This window comes from Leopardus geoffroyi, chromosome B3 (genome assembly GCF_018350155.1).
Source record: "Leopardus geoffroyi isolate Oge1 chromosome B3, O.geoffroyi_Oge1_pat1.0, whole genome shotgun sequence".
NCBI lineage: Eukaryota > Metazoa > Chordata > Mammalia > Carnivora > Felidae > Leopardus > Leopardus geoffroyi.
In genome coordinates, this window is record NC_059337.1 from 69,684,035 (window position 1) to 69,698,883 (window position 14,849).

Genomic DNA, 14,849 nt, shown 5'->3' on the forward strand with positions numbered 1-14,849 from the left:
AAGTGTCAAGTGCCTTGGAAAGGGGGCCCCCCACAAAGTGAAAGTGGTGAAGTGTGTTGCTGTGGCAGCCGGGGTCGCGCTGGAGTAAAAGACGATAAGACTGAAAGCGACGACGATCTGAAGTAGTGTCTGCAAATGAGGCCCTGGCTCTGGAGAAACAGGCCCAGAAGAGAACGTTTAAAAAAGTTCTAAAAAGGGGCGCCTGGGTGGCTCAGTCAGTTAAGCATCCAACTTCGGCTCAGGTCTTGATCTCGCAGTTCCTGAGTTTGAGCCCTGCCTCCGACTCTATGTTGTCAGCTCAGAGGCTGAACATGATGGGACTTCTGTTGTCTCCCTCCCTCTCTGCCCTCCCCTGCTCGCGCTCTCTCTCCCTCAAAACTCAATAAACATTTAAAATATATACATATTTAAAAATATTTTTTAAAAAGTTCCAAAAAAAAAAAAAAAGAAGAAGAAGAAATTCTAGAGATTCCCTAAGACGTGTGAGATGAAGTCTCCCATTTGTAAGTTTAAAGGAGATAATGTTTCGGCATAGAAAATAGCTAGAAAAAGACGTGAACTATTTGCTAAGGGTTGCCTCTGGTGAAAAGGCAAGAGTTGAGGGACCTTTATCAGGTACTACACCCTTCGTTCTGATTTGAATGCTTTACCGTAAACATAACAGCGTTGGGGGTGAGGGACTGCCAATGTTGATCATGGGGGCTAAACCGAGATTTCAGAGATCATCCGCTCCAATCTTTTCCATTTTCTTGATGGTACAAAGGGAAGGAACTTGCCCACGGTTTCTGTTGGCCATAAACGTTGCCTTCTCTTACAAATCTCTGTTGAAGATTATCGAAGGGAGTGCATGTTTTTGCCCTGTGAACTCTTTAGACTTAGCCTCCCAAAGAAAAATAACAAAAATTGGGGAAAGGGATACAAGAGATGAGTACTCTGAGTCCCTGGCAAGGGGTAGAGACGCAGCAGCTGGGGCCAACCATACTCTGCAGTGTCCTGAGCATCAGCAACCGCCAATTGGAGGTACTTTCCCTCTGAATGTAGCCATTTCTTCACATTTGACCGTTGGAAGAAGCAGGGCTACTGTAAAAAGGTTATCCTGTGCTACAACGCCATCCACTACCACGACGCCTCAAAAATACACTAAACTATGAAATAAAATTTCACTTTTCTAAAATGACACAAAAATTACAAATATGCTGAAATAAAAATAGCTTCATCCCCAAATTTTCTGATAATTCACATATTTTTGGTGACCCTGCTTTGTTGGTGTCTTAGACACATGTTCAATTTGATTAATAAGTAATCCGTGTTGGTCTTCATACCTCAAGTAGGAACCGGGGAGTTTCCTTTTACAGGGAGCAAAGAGTGGAAGAGGACCAGCTGCAAACAGCAACTAAGCTCTCTGCATCCCTTTCCTCTTTGTTCCCCTACCTTATTGTCACTCTAATACCAAACAATCCAGTGATTTGAACCCCTCAAATGCAAGGCTGATATTTTTACAGCATAGATGAAGTAGAGAAGCCTAAACAATGCTTTCTGGCAGTGTGAAATTCTATGGCCTCTGGTGTTTTCCAGGTAGACCACAGGAACTACATAGGTATTCAACTGTATACAAGAGTTATTCCATAATGTATCCCTTGGACTGATGCCTAATAAAAGAAACTATACTTATAATGAAATATTTCAAAAAGATTTTGCACTGGACTTGCTCTGTTTGCCCAGCCAGATCCACTTTCTAGCCTCTACTCTGCTTTGTGCCTTGGAAGGCTGGATCTTGAAGGATTGCAAAAACTTGGTTCCTTTGACCTCTGGAAGCTTCCAGTTGGGTCCGGCCAATAGGAGGTATATGGAGGACACCTTATTATTCAGTTTCCCTTACTTCTGCCCATACTTGCAAGAAACTTTAATGAAGGGATCATTTATAATAACCCCTTCAAGCCTTGCATCTATTTCCTGCCAATATCTTGGCCAATATAGATTTCAGGCAGACCTACTTATCTCAATTATGGAAAATACTGTTAAAGTGAGGTCATCAGTTTATTATCCAGTCCCTTTGCTTTTCTCTCTTCCTTTTTTGTTGCCCGGCTCTTGGCTTCTTCATAGCGTGGCCACAAGGGGGTGAACAAGGATAAGGACAGACACAAAACTCAAAAACTACACAAAGCGTTTTTATAAATAGGGTTTGTACCAGCAGAGGTTAAGTCTGGGTTTTACAGGTGGTATGTATTTTCTTTTTTTTTTTTTAAGTGTTATGTTTCTGATTTTTGGCAATATTTTTGTAATATAAGTGTTTCATCAATATAAATATAAATTACAAAAATATAAACCTATTTTTAAAAATAAAGGGAGAAGCTAGCTAACATTACTATAAATATATAATAGAATTTTCTTTGAATTCTTAATGAACAAGCCAAAAAAAAAACCTGTTGCCATCCTTATCTAGAGTTTTCATAATCACTTTAAGTGGCGTCTTTGATGGTGGTTTTGATCTCTTCCTCCCTCTCAGTAATCTGCTTGTCAGCATCTTTCAGTGTCAAGGTGCTTTTCAAACAATTCTTTATACATTGATTGTTATAGAAGAGGTAATAGGTTATAAGTTGTGACTACAAAGTAATGAGGATCATACCCTTTGCTGCTTCTCTCATATTTAAGCCAATGGGTATTTATTTATTTATTTATTTTCAACAGGTTTGTTTTTAAACCATAGAGTAATAGTAGCCGAATGCTTGGAAAACATCAGCTGTGCTGATCCCCAAACACCCTGCTATTTTACTTTAAGTGATTTTTGTCCTTTGAGTTCTCAAACTTCATTTACCTCAAGTAGATCAGCTAATGTTTTTCACTCAAGTAAACTGGAGCCAATTTCCTTAATATTTAAAAATGCCTGTCATCCACTGGGACTCCAGGTTTGGCTTTCTGAAGTTGCCTGTAGAGTCGTCTGAAATGGGATGCATCATCCACCATTCTCAGAGGGAGTCCCAGAAGCATCTAACTTGCCTTCATGTCCTGCAAAAATAAATCACAACGGAGAGATTTCACTTTCCATTTTACTCTAAATTCTCATCCCTTCCACCAAATTCTGTAAAAAACCATAAGTAAAATAAATTGGAACAGTGTGAAGATAATGCTAAACAACTTACAAGCATGAGGAGGAAACAATTATCTTTAATATTAAGAAAAAAAGGCAAAATTCTCAACATCCCAAGAACTTCTAGGGAAACTACTTTGTTGTGTTTTTTTTAACTTTTTTTTTTTAACATTTATTTATTATTGAGAAACAGAGAGAGACAGAGCATGAGCATGGGAGGGGCAGAGAGAAGGGGAGACACAGAATCTGAAGCAGACTCCAGGCTCTGAGCTCTCAGCACAGAGCCTGATGCAGGGGTTTGAACTCACAAACCGTGAGATCATGACCTGAGCAGAAGTCAGACACTTAACCAACTGAGCCACCCAGGCGCCCCTAGAGAAACTGCTTTGTAAACACAAAAACATAAATATTGTTAGTTGTTGTGTTTGAACACCAGTGAATAAAAAGCTAAAGTGTTAGAATGAAGGAGTTATGTAACACTACCCTCTGTGCATTTGGGCTCTCTAGGCCTGAGGGACCCAGCTTCTCATTGGCCTGTGGCTGCAGGATAGCAATGTTCAATGCACCACAGGGACCTAGGCTAAAGGACTGGCTCCAAAACCAGTCACAGAACTTGAGAAGTACAGTAGTTGAACTCCAGTTTCACACAAGGTATCTCTAAGCCCTCTTTGCAACATCCCTGTTCTGTCTGACATACGCACCAGTGTTTATAAAAGCAATAGCCCTCTAAGTACATCTGTGCATAATAATTGTAAAAACTGGATCTTCTTGATTTGAATCTTACCATCTTTTAAAAAAAGTTGTGGTAGGGCCACTTGGGTGGCTCAGTCAGTTAAGCATCTGACTTCAGAGCAGGTCATAATCTCACCGTTGGTGAGTTCAAGCCCACGTTGGGCTCTGCGCTGACAGCTTGGAGCCTAGATCCTGCTTTGGATTCTTTCTGTGTCTTTCTCTCTGCCACACCCTCCTCCCCCACTCATGCTCTGCCTGTCTCTCTCTCTCTCTCTCTCTGTCTCTCTCTCAAAAATAAATAAATAAACATTTTTTAAAATGTGGTAAAATACACAGAACACGAAATATACCATCTTAACCATTTTCAAGTGCACAGTTAAGTTCACATTATTGTGCAACCAATCTCCAGAACTTTCTCATCATGCAAAATTGAACTCTATACTCATTAAATAAATTCCCATTTCCTTCTGCCCCCAGCCCCTGGGAACCACCATTCTACCTTCAGTTTCTATTAATTTGACTACTCTAGCTAGCTCACAAAAGTGGAATCATACAGTATACATCTTGTTGTAGCTGGGTTATTTTACTTACTATACTGTCCTCAAGGTTCCCCCAAGTTGTAACATATGTCACAATGTCACAATCTTCTTTTTTAAGACTGAATAATACTCCATTACATATTTATACTATTGTTTTTGTGCATTCATCCACTTATGGACATTTGGGTTGCTTCCACCTTTTAGTTCTTGTGAATAGCACTGCTAATACTGCATGGGTGTATAAACATCTGTTCGAATCCCTGCTTTCCCTTCTTTTGAGTATGTACCCAGAAGTGGGATTGCTGGATCATATGATATTTCTATGTTTAATTTTTTGAGCAATCTCCATACTGTTTTCCACAGCAGCTGCATTTTACTTACATTCCTACCAGCAATGGACGAGCGTTCTAGTTTCTCTATATCCATGAAACACTTGTTAATTTTTTTTAATAATAGCCTTCCTAATAGATGAGAAGCAGTATTTTATTGTGGTTTTGATTTGTATATCCCTAATAACCAGTGCTATGATCTGAATGCTTGTGTCCCCTCAAGATTCATAGGTTGAAATCCTAACTCTTAGATGGTACTAAGAGGTGGGGACTTTGGGAGGTGGTTAGGTCATGAGGGTAGAGCCATCATGAATGGGATTTGTGTACTTATAAAAGAGACTCCATAGAGATCTCTAGCCCTTTCCACCACACGAGGACACAAGACAATGGCCATCTATGAACCAGGAAGTAGGCCCACACCAGAATGAGACCATGCTGGTGGCTTGATCTTGAACTTCCTAGTCTCCAGAAGTGTAAGAAATCAATTTCCGTTGAATATAGACTATCCAGTCTGTGGTATTTTGGTAATAGCAGCCCAAATGGACTATGACTACTACTGATGTTGAGCATCTTTTCATATGCTTATTATCCATTTGCATATTGTCTTTGGAGAAGTGTCCATTCAAGTCCTTTGCCCATTTTTTAAGATAGTTGTTATTGTTGAGTTATAGGACTTTTTATATATTCTGAATATTAACTATTGAATATATGATTTACGAATATTTTCTCCCATTGTGTGGGTTGCCTTTTTCATTCTGTTGATATGTCCTTTGTTGTACAAAAGGGTTTTTTTTTTTCGATTTTTATCTAGTACATTCATAAACATCAATGCAATAAAATTGAGAGTACAGAAATAAACCCTCACATTCACATTCACATTATTTTTGACAAATCAATGGGGAAAGAATAGTGTTTTAAAGAAATGGTGCTTAGGCAACTAGATATCCACATACAAAAGAATAAATTTGGACCCTTACCACACACCATATACAAAAATTAACTCAAAATGGATCAAATACTTAAATATAAGAGTTAAAACTATAAAAATCTTAGAAGAAAATATAAAAATCTTCAAGACCTTGGGGTAAGCAATGGCTTCTTAGATATGACACCAAAAGGACAAATAGCCAAACAAAAAAATAGATAACTTGAATATCATCAAAATTAAAAACTACTTTGCTTCAAAGGGCACCAACAAGAAAGTATAAAGATAATTCAAATAATGGGAGAAACATTTGGCCAACTATATATCTGATAAGGGACTTGTATCTAGAATATATAAAGTAGTCATACAATTAAAGATGAAAAGACAAATAATCCAATTTAAAAATGGGCAAAGGATCTAAATAGACATTTCTCCAAAGAAGAAATACATCTAGTCAATAAGCACATGAAAAGATTCTCAGCATCAGTAACCACCAGGGAAAATGTAAATCAAAACCACAATGTGATGCTACTTCACAAATACTAGGCTATAATCAGCGTCAGATAATAACAAGCATTGGTTAAAAATGTAAAGAAGTTGAAACCTTTATATATTGCTGATAGGAATATAAAGTGGTGTGGCCGCTTTGAAAATAGTCTGCCAGTTCCTTGAAATGTTAAACCTAGAGTTGCCATAAGACTCAGCAATCCTACCCCTGAGTATATACCCAAAAGGAATGAAAACATATCTCCAAATAAAAACTTGTACACAAGCGTTCATAGCACCATAATTTTTAATCGTCAAAAAGTGGACACAACTCAAAGTGCATCTACTGATGAATGGATAAGCAAATGTGGCATAGCCATACAATGAAATATTATTTGGCGATAAAAAGGAATGAACTACTGACACATGCTCTAATATGAATGGACTTTGGAAACATTATGCTAAGAGAAAGAAATTAGTCAAAAAGGACCACCGATTATATGATTTCACTTATATAAAATATCCACAGTAGGGGGCGCCTGGGTGGCTCAGTCGGTTAACCGTCTGATTTCAACTCAGGTCATGATCTCACAGCTTGTGAGTACGGGCCCCACATAGGGCTCTGTGCTGACAGCTCAGAGCCTGGAGCCTGTTTCGGATTCTGTGTCTCCCTCTCTCTCTGCCCCTCCCCTGCTCATGCTCTCTCTCTCTCTCTCTCTCTCTCGCTCTCTCTCTCTCTCTCTCTCTCAAAAATGAATAAACATTAAAAAAAATTTTTTTTAATACCCACAGTAGGTAAATCCACAGACAGAAAGATTAATGTCAGGATCTGGGGGGAAGTGAGGAAAGTGATTACTGACAGATAGGAAGTTTCATTTTGGGGTGGCCAAAATGTTTTAAAATCATAGTGATGGTTGCACAGCTCTGTGAATACACCAAAAGCTTTAAGTGGATGAATTGTATGGTATGTGGCATATCTCAGGAAAGCTGTTAAAAATGTTCATGTAGTACAATTTGTCTATTTTTACTTTTGTTGCCTGTGCTGTGGTGACATCTCCAAAAAATCAGTCCCTAATCCAATGTTATGAAGCTTTTCCCCTGCATTTTCTTCTAAGAGTTTTATAGTTTTCTTACTGTCTTTTTATGACTCCTCCTCCTCCTCATTTGTTGGAAGATTCCTCTGCTTCTTGTGGGATCCGAACTACTTATTTTTTGATGGGTTAGAGGTGTTGATCAAGGATTTCTCTCTCTCTCTCTCTCTCTCTCTCTCTTTTCACTCAATCATGTCACTTTTGGAGAGTTCCTCCCTACGAGAGTGCTGAATAATTCGTAGGTATAGATTCTTCTAAAATGTATAGTGCCTCTCGATTTTCCCAAGCATACTTATCACTTGAGGATTTTATAAAAAAAAAATGTGCATTCTGATTATGAATGCAGAATCTGGGTAGGGCCTAAGGTTCTGCATTTCTAACAAACTCCTTTATGCTCCTTTATGCTATGGGCTACATTTTGAGTAGGGAGGTTGTGGGGGAGAGCTGTAATCATTAAACATGTCCCTCCATTCATGGGTGGACTTATAAGTATCCTCCAGTCCAGAGGCTAAAATACAAGTCCTTTCTTTAGTTCTTATGATCACATGGCAAGCAGTTCCATAGGGTTTCGTGTAACACCAAATGCTATATTTTGTAAGTTACTAAGAGCCATTAAAGTTTGGTATCCATGGGCTACATTAGCAGAGTATTCGAGTTTACCACAGGGCCTTATGATCTGGGGACGTCCTAGGCACTTTTGCCTTTGTTGACTCCTTCTTCCATAAAAAAATTGTAAATTTTATTTTATAACTGCACTGGTATAAAGACAAATACAATTTAGGGAGATTCATCATTGTCTTATTTATTTTCTTCTTATTTTAAAAGAAATTAAGGGGGTGGGGGGGCGCCTGGGTGGCTCAGTCGGTTAAGCATCCGATTTCAACTCAGGTCATGATCTCACAGCTTGTGAGGACGGGCCCCACATCGGGCTCTGTGCTGACAGCTCAGAGCCTGGAGCCTGCTTCGGATTCTGTGTCTCCTCCTCTCTCTCTGCCCTTCTGCTCATGCTCTGTCTCTCTCTATCTCTCAAGAATAAATAAACTTAAAAAAAAATTTTTTTTAAAGAAATTAAGGGGTGGGGGTAAAAAAAATAAAAGAAATTAAGGTATTTTTGTGGGCTCCTAAAAGTATCCTGGGCCCTAGGCATTGTGCCTACCGTGCTTAATACATAAGTTGGCGTTTGGTTTGCCAAAGACTCTAAATCAGAATTCCATGAGGACTCCTGGCAGTCATACAATACTTGGCAGGCGGCTGAGCTCCCACAGTTAATGAGCAGTCAGATAGTTAGAATTCCTACAATTTCCAGACAGGATGCTGTCTGAAACAGTGCATCAGCAGTGCTGTGAGTTGGTCATAATTTTCAACTGCTGCTCTTCTTTTTAATTATAAATCACTGCCAGTGTAGTTTATCTGTTAATTTGTGTGAGACTTAACCCTAGGAAGTTCAGTGGTACAAATCCGTGTATGTTTTCCAAAAACCAGACTTTAAGACACGCATTATTGTAGTTCCAAATGTCATTCAGTCCCTTTTGCTGAAACAGATATGTAATTTCCCACAGTGTAACTTTCAGTTGTCAGGGAATGTCTACACGTTCATATTGTTCTCTTATAAAATAAAGACAAATGACCCAGAAGTGGGTTTCTGTTATTGTTGTTCTTTGTTTTACATCTGCAGAATCAACTTGCATGTTGAAGAGAGGTCATCGATGATGATAGGAGTGTGGGTACAACCAGATGCTAAAGAAGGGGTGGCAAAATATCTCGGCTGGCTAAGAGCCACAAAAAGAGATCACAGTGATTTCAGGAAAGGAGATCTATGCTAGAAGGTCAAAAGTCTGGAAGCATCAGGAGAGACAGAGGAGAACGGTGGCCTCTCATTCTGGCCCCAGGAAAAGGATACTGGAAAAATGACTGTCTCAAGTTCTGGTTTGTAGAAAGGATGAGGAAAAGGAAACATACACCTCAAAGGAATGTTAGAGGCAGAAGTTCTTGGGTACTACACACACATAAATGTTCTTTTCCTTTCAAGCTTCAAAGGAGCAAAGCAATCACAGGAAGCTGGAGTATATTATATTTCTCATTTAGAGGAGACCTATTAACACCCACCAGCTTTTTAGAAGATCCTGAACATCTCACAGAGAAAGTAAACAACATCTTAAGCTTCAATTCTGGTGGCTACATCTAACATATCATACTAGAGATATTAATATAAAATGAAACACTTAGAATGCTTTGAGAAAATGTAAGATCACATTCCTTTTTCTGTCCTTTGGACCTCTACACTTAAATAGCCCCCATAAATTTCTCTATATAGAATTACAAAAATTTATTTGTTTGTTTGTTTATATGTGCAGAGGAAAAAATTAGCTTTTTTTTTTTTTTTTTTTTAATTCTCAAGTTAGTTAACATACAGTGTAGTTTTGGCTTTAGGAATAGAACCCAGTGATTTATCTTTTACATACGACACCCAGTGCTCATCCTGAAGAGTGCCTTCTAAAATTTATTATTTTTTAAATAATATGAATCATTAATTTAGTCTAAGTCCTATAATTCTAAGTGCTTCTATCAGAAAATAGCCTGACAGAGAAACTGGCCATGGAACAACAACTTATGTCAAACAGTAAAGGCATCCTGTGAACTTCTAGAAAACAGCAATCAGCAACCTTTGCTTTCTTGAGCAAAGGTTTTGGCTGATTTGGGTGAAACATTCTGATAGACGGGTTAGAACTAGGACAAAGTATGAAAGCTCTCGTGAAATATATTTCACCCAATTAAAGGGAAGAATTTCTAAGTCAGAAGGAATAGACTGTTCCCAGGAAGTCCCAGCTCTGTAGCGGGAATAGACCACTTAGCCACTTGGTAGAGATGCCGTAAAGGAGAATTCAAGTAACATATGGCTGCACATGCTGACTTTAATCTTGGGGTTTTGTGATTCTTTATTTAGAGTCTGCACAGTTGTTGTGTTAAACTGCTTGACATTTTATTCATAGTGGTTACCCGAACACACACAAAACAGAGTGTTAGCTATTATTACCAAACAATTTTTCAACAGGGAAAAGAAAAATGAGGTGACAATCAGTTCCATTGTGATGGGTCATATCATAGAGGTTGCCAATTGACAATTATTCTATAAACTTAGACAGGATGATGGTTTGAAACTTATGTATTATAGGGGCGCCTGGGTGGCGCAGTCGGTTAAGCGTCCGACTTCAGCCAGGTCATGATCTCGCGGTCCGTGAGTTCGAGCCCCGCGTCAGGCTCTGGGCTGATGGCTCAGAGCCTGGAGCCTGTTTCCGATTCTGTGTCTCCCTCTCTCTCTGCCCCTCCCCCGTTCATGCTCTGTCTCTCTCTGTCCCAAAAAAATAAATAAAAAACGTTGAAAAAAAAATTAAAAAAAAAAAAAAAAGAAACTTATGTATTATAATTTAGCCATTCCCAAGCTTCCTGTGAAGCCCTCAGTAACACTATGAACCTGGGAATGATCCTTCCTCAAGAAAGCCCTCCTACTATTCACAGACCTCAGTGATTCTCAATCTTCTATGTGTCAGAAATCAGCTGGGAAGCTTATTAAACGTCAGATGCCTGTTTTCCGCCCATGGGGATTCTGACTCAGTAGGTCTGGGATGGGGCCCTGGGTATCTCCAGGTTTATAAGCTCCCCAGGTGATTCTGATGCACCCGAAGTTTGACCTAGCTCAGGAGAAAGCATTTGCATTAAATAAGTAGTCTAGTAAAGCTTTCAGAAAACCAAGTATAATGTAAATACCAAGCTCTATTTTTAAGCAGAACGCTTCCTGTGTGGCTGTTAGCAAATACCCAGAAGCCGAATTATTATGTCCATATATCAGGTTAGTAACAAATTTCTCTTTAGCTCCAACTCAACCCTTAAAAGTATAGGGGTGCAGAATACACAAACAGGATTTGGAGAGAAACCATGGTTTGAATCTTGGTGGCATCAATTACTAACAGTGAGACCTTGGCCAAGTGGTTTCACTTTGCCAAGCTTCAATTTCCTCAGGTGGAAAAAAAAAAAAATGGAATTAGAGTACTTATTTCACAGGGTTGTTGTGAGGATTAAATGAGCTAATATGGGTAGTGCCTGGGTGGCTCAGTCAGTTGAGCTTCCAACTTCGGCTCAGGTCACGATCTCAGGGTCTGTGAGTTTGAGCCCTGCGTCGGGCTCTGTGCTGACAGCTCAAAGCCTGGAGCCTGCTTCGGATTCTGTGTCTCCCTCTCTCTCTGCCCATTCCCCAGCTTACACTCTGTCTCCCTCTCTCCCTCAAAAATAAATAAACATTAAAAAAATTAAAATAAATAGAATAAATGAGCTAATATGAGTGAGCATGCAGCACAGGTACAGGTATGTGGAAAGCACCCAATAAATGGAAGCACTATTATTATGACTAATCAGTAGATGATTTTAGTGTGACCCTACTGTGGTTAATGCAGGATTAGAAATAGGATCGATTTAATGAGCTTTCTGTGACCATAGATTAGTTCCATGGGAGGATGAAACATACATGTTTCCATTATATACACATTACAATCAATGTTTTATCTATTTTAAAGTCGGTCATTTTATCTAGTCCTTTTCATTCTTCATTTGTTTATATCATTTCGAAGTTAACTCCCCTATTATCACAGGGATATGATTTTAAAGAAAGAAATTAATGCCCTGTACGGGCTGCCTGTGTCATATTCCAGACCACACAGCAGACACAAGCTATGGAAATGCAAGATTTGGATGACTGTTTTCATACTCCACACCATAGCTTTCCCTCAAAACGAGATGCTTTTCTAAAACAAAAAATAAATTAGTTTTTTAGTAGTGAGAAGCGTATGTCCTAACACCAGGCAGAAAAGCGGTAACATAATCAGCAAACAACACTAACCATTGTTCGTTTTGCTGGAGTTCTCTGACCCATTAAATTACAATGAATATGAATAGTTTTCAGATAAATAATCTTCAACAACTCTATTTCCAATAGAGCAGTTCAATCTCCCTATCCCAGACTTACCCAACTCTTATTCTCAAATATCCCTAATCTTTTTCCTTTTGATTTTTTTAATATGTACTTATTTTTGAAGGAGAAAGAGACAGAGCGTGAGCGGGGGAGGGGCAGAGGGAGAGGGAGACAGAATCTGAAGCAGGCTGCAGGCTCTAGGCTGTCAGCACAGAACCCATGAGCTGTGAGATCATGACCTGAGCCGAAGTCAGATGCTTAACCGACAGAGCCACCCAGGCGCCCCTCCCTAATCTTTTTCTATAGGAATAACTTTTCATTTCCCGATACTATGATTTTCTATGGGTAGGGGTGGGGGTGAGGAAACGGCAGAAGAAGGCTCAGAAGCTGACGGTGAGGTCCCTGAACAGAGGCAGACAGTGCTGGCAGCAACATCGCTAACCTCTGTACTCACATTCCTCTCTGGGAACCAGTCAGAGGAGCAACCAGTGTGGTGAGGGAATAACTTTCACACCAGATCCTGATCAGCTGCTGCCAGCCCCCCTGGGTTTTATCGTAATGATCAGCACATATCTATCAAACAATGAAACTGTAAAAGGCACTGTGTTGGGTACCTTACTGAGCAACCACCTGCCATTAAATCTGCAACAAAATAGGCAGTCTCACAATCAATGATCCATGTGTAAGGCAGAAAATCCCAGGCAGTAACAGAGGGTTTGCAGATGTGCTCATTGACAGCACAGTTAGGTCCTGTTACAGGCGCTCGGTTGCTGAGTGAATTGTCTCTTGATAGAAAAACAGGTGTTACCTGGTGGCTACAGCCAAGAATGAATGCCCGATAAACACAGGCACCAGGGTCTTATCTGAATATTCTAGTTTAATAAAAACACCCAGTAGCCCTTTGTTCCTCTGTTTACTCGTTTACTCGACAAATGTGTTGTTGACCATTTCTTCTCTCTCTTTTTTTAAGATTTTATTTTTAAGTAATCTCTACACCCAACGTGGGGCTTGAAGTCACAGCACCGAGATTAAGAGTTGCACGCTCTTCTGGCTCAGCCAGCCAGATGCCCTTGTATCATATGTTTCTTATTTAGGACATACAAAGCTGGGAGGTGGGGATAAATGTTACACTGATCCTGCCTGAGAAGCTGCTGACAAGTAAATAGGTAAAAATGCAGTACACTCAATTATTCTATGTCCCATGACAGGGGAAATACGGAGTACCCTGACGTAAACCAAACTGGAGGACTCAAAGATTCGAGGGAGAATTATTTTAAGAGAATCTGGGGAGGGTGACTGGACAGAAAAGGCAGAGAGGGAGGGAGGCGAGTTCTTCGCAGAGGGAACAGAATGTTTGAAAGCTTGGAATTGAAAATGCAAGTGGTTCGGACATACTGGCTGAAGAGTGCACTGGCTCCCAGGGGTGGAGTGTGCATGTGTAAGTATGTGTGTGTGATGGCAAGATGAGATGAGGCTGGAGAGGAAAGCAAAGCCAAGAACACGAGGGGTCAAGCAAGTCAAGGCACTTTATCCTGAGACGATAGACAACTACTGAAGAATTTCACATCAGGAAATGAATGGTGGCATGTTGGAAAGATCCCTCCAGCTTTTGGTTACAAGGGATAAGGGAGAAGATTTAGTCATTCTCTTAAACCCCGCCTCAAAGACAGCCTGGCAAGTAGGTTCATAAAGTTTTGCCATCCACAAAGAAGTCAAACTTTCAGTCTTTGCAGTTGACATGATACTCTACATGGAAAACCTGGGAGACTCCACCCAAAACTGCTAGAGCTGTTCCATGAATTCAGCAAAGGTGCAGGATATAAAATCAATGCACAGAAATGATCGCACTTCTGTACACCAATAATGAAGCAACGGAAAGAGACATCAAGGAATCGATCCCATCCACAATCAAACCAAGAACCACAAAATACTGAGGAATAAACCTAACCAAAGAGGCAAAAGTTCCGTACGCTGAAAACTATAGAAAGCTTATGAAGGAAATTGAAGAAGACACACAAAAAAATGGAAAACTATTCCATGCTCATGGTTTGGAAGAACAAGTATTGTTAAAATGTCGATAATACCCAAAGAAATCTACACATTCAATGCAATTTCAATCAAAATAGCACCAGCATTCTTCCAGGGCTAGGATAAACAATCCTAAAATTTGTATGGAACCACAAAAAAACCCAAATAGCCAGAGGAATGTTGAAAAAGAAAACCAAAGCTGAAGGCATCACAATCCTGGGCTTTAGCTTGTACTACAAAGCTGTAATCATCAAGACAGTATGGTACTGGCACAAGAACAGACACATAGACCAATGGAATAGAATAGAGAACCCAGAATCGGACCCACAAACGTATGGCCAACTAATCTTCGACAAAGCAGGAAAGAGTATCCAATGGAAAAAAGTCTCTTCAGCAAATGGTGCTAGGAGAACTGGACAGCAACATGCAGAAGCCTGAAATGGATCACTTTTTAACACCGCACACAAAAATAAATTCAAAATGGATGAAAGACCTAAATGTGAGACAGGAAACCATCAAAACCCTAGAGGAGAAAACAGGCAGCAACCTCTTCGACCTCGGCCACAGCAACTTCTTACTTGACATGTGTCCAAAGGCAATGGAAACAAAAGCAAAAATGAATTATTGGGACCTCATCAAGATAAAAAGCTTCTGGGGCGCCTGGGTGG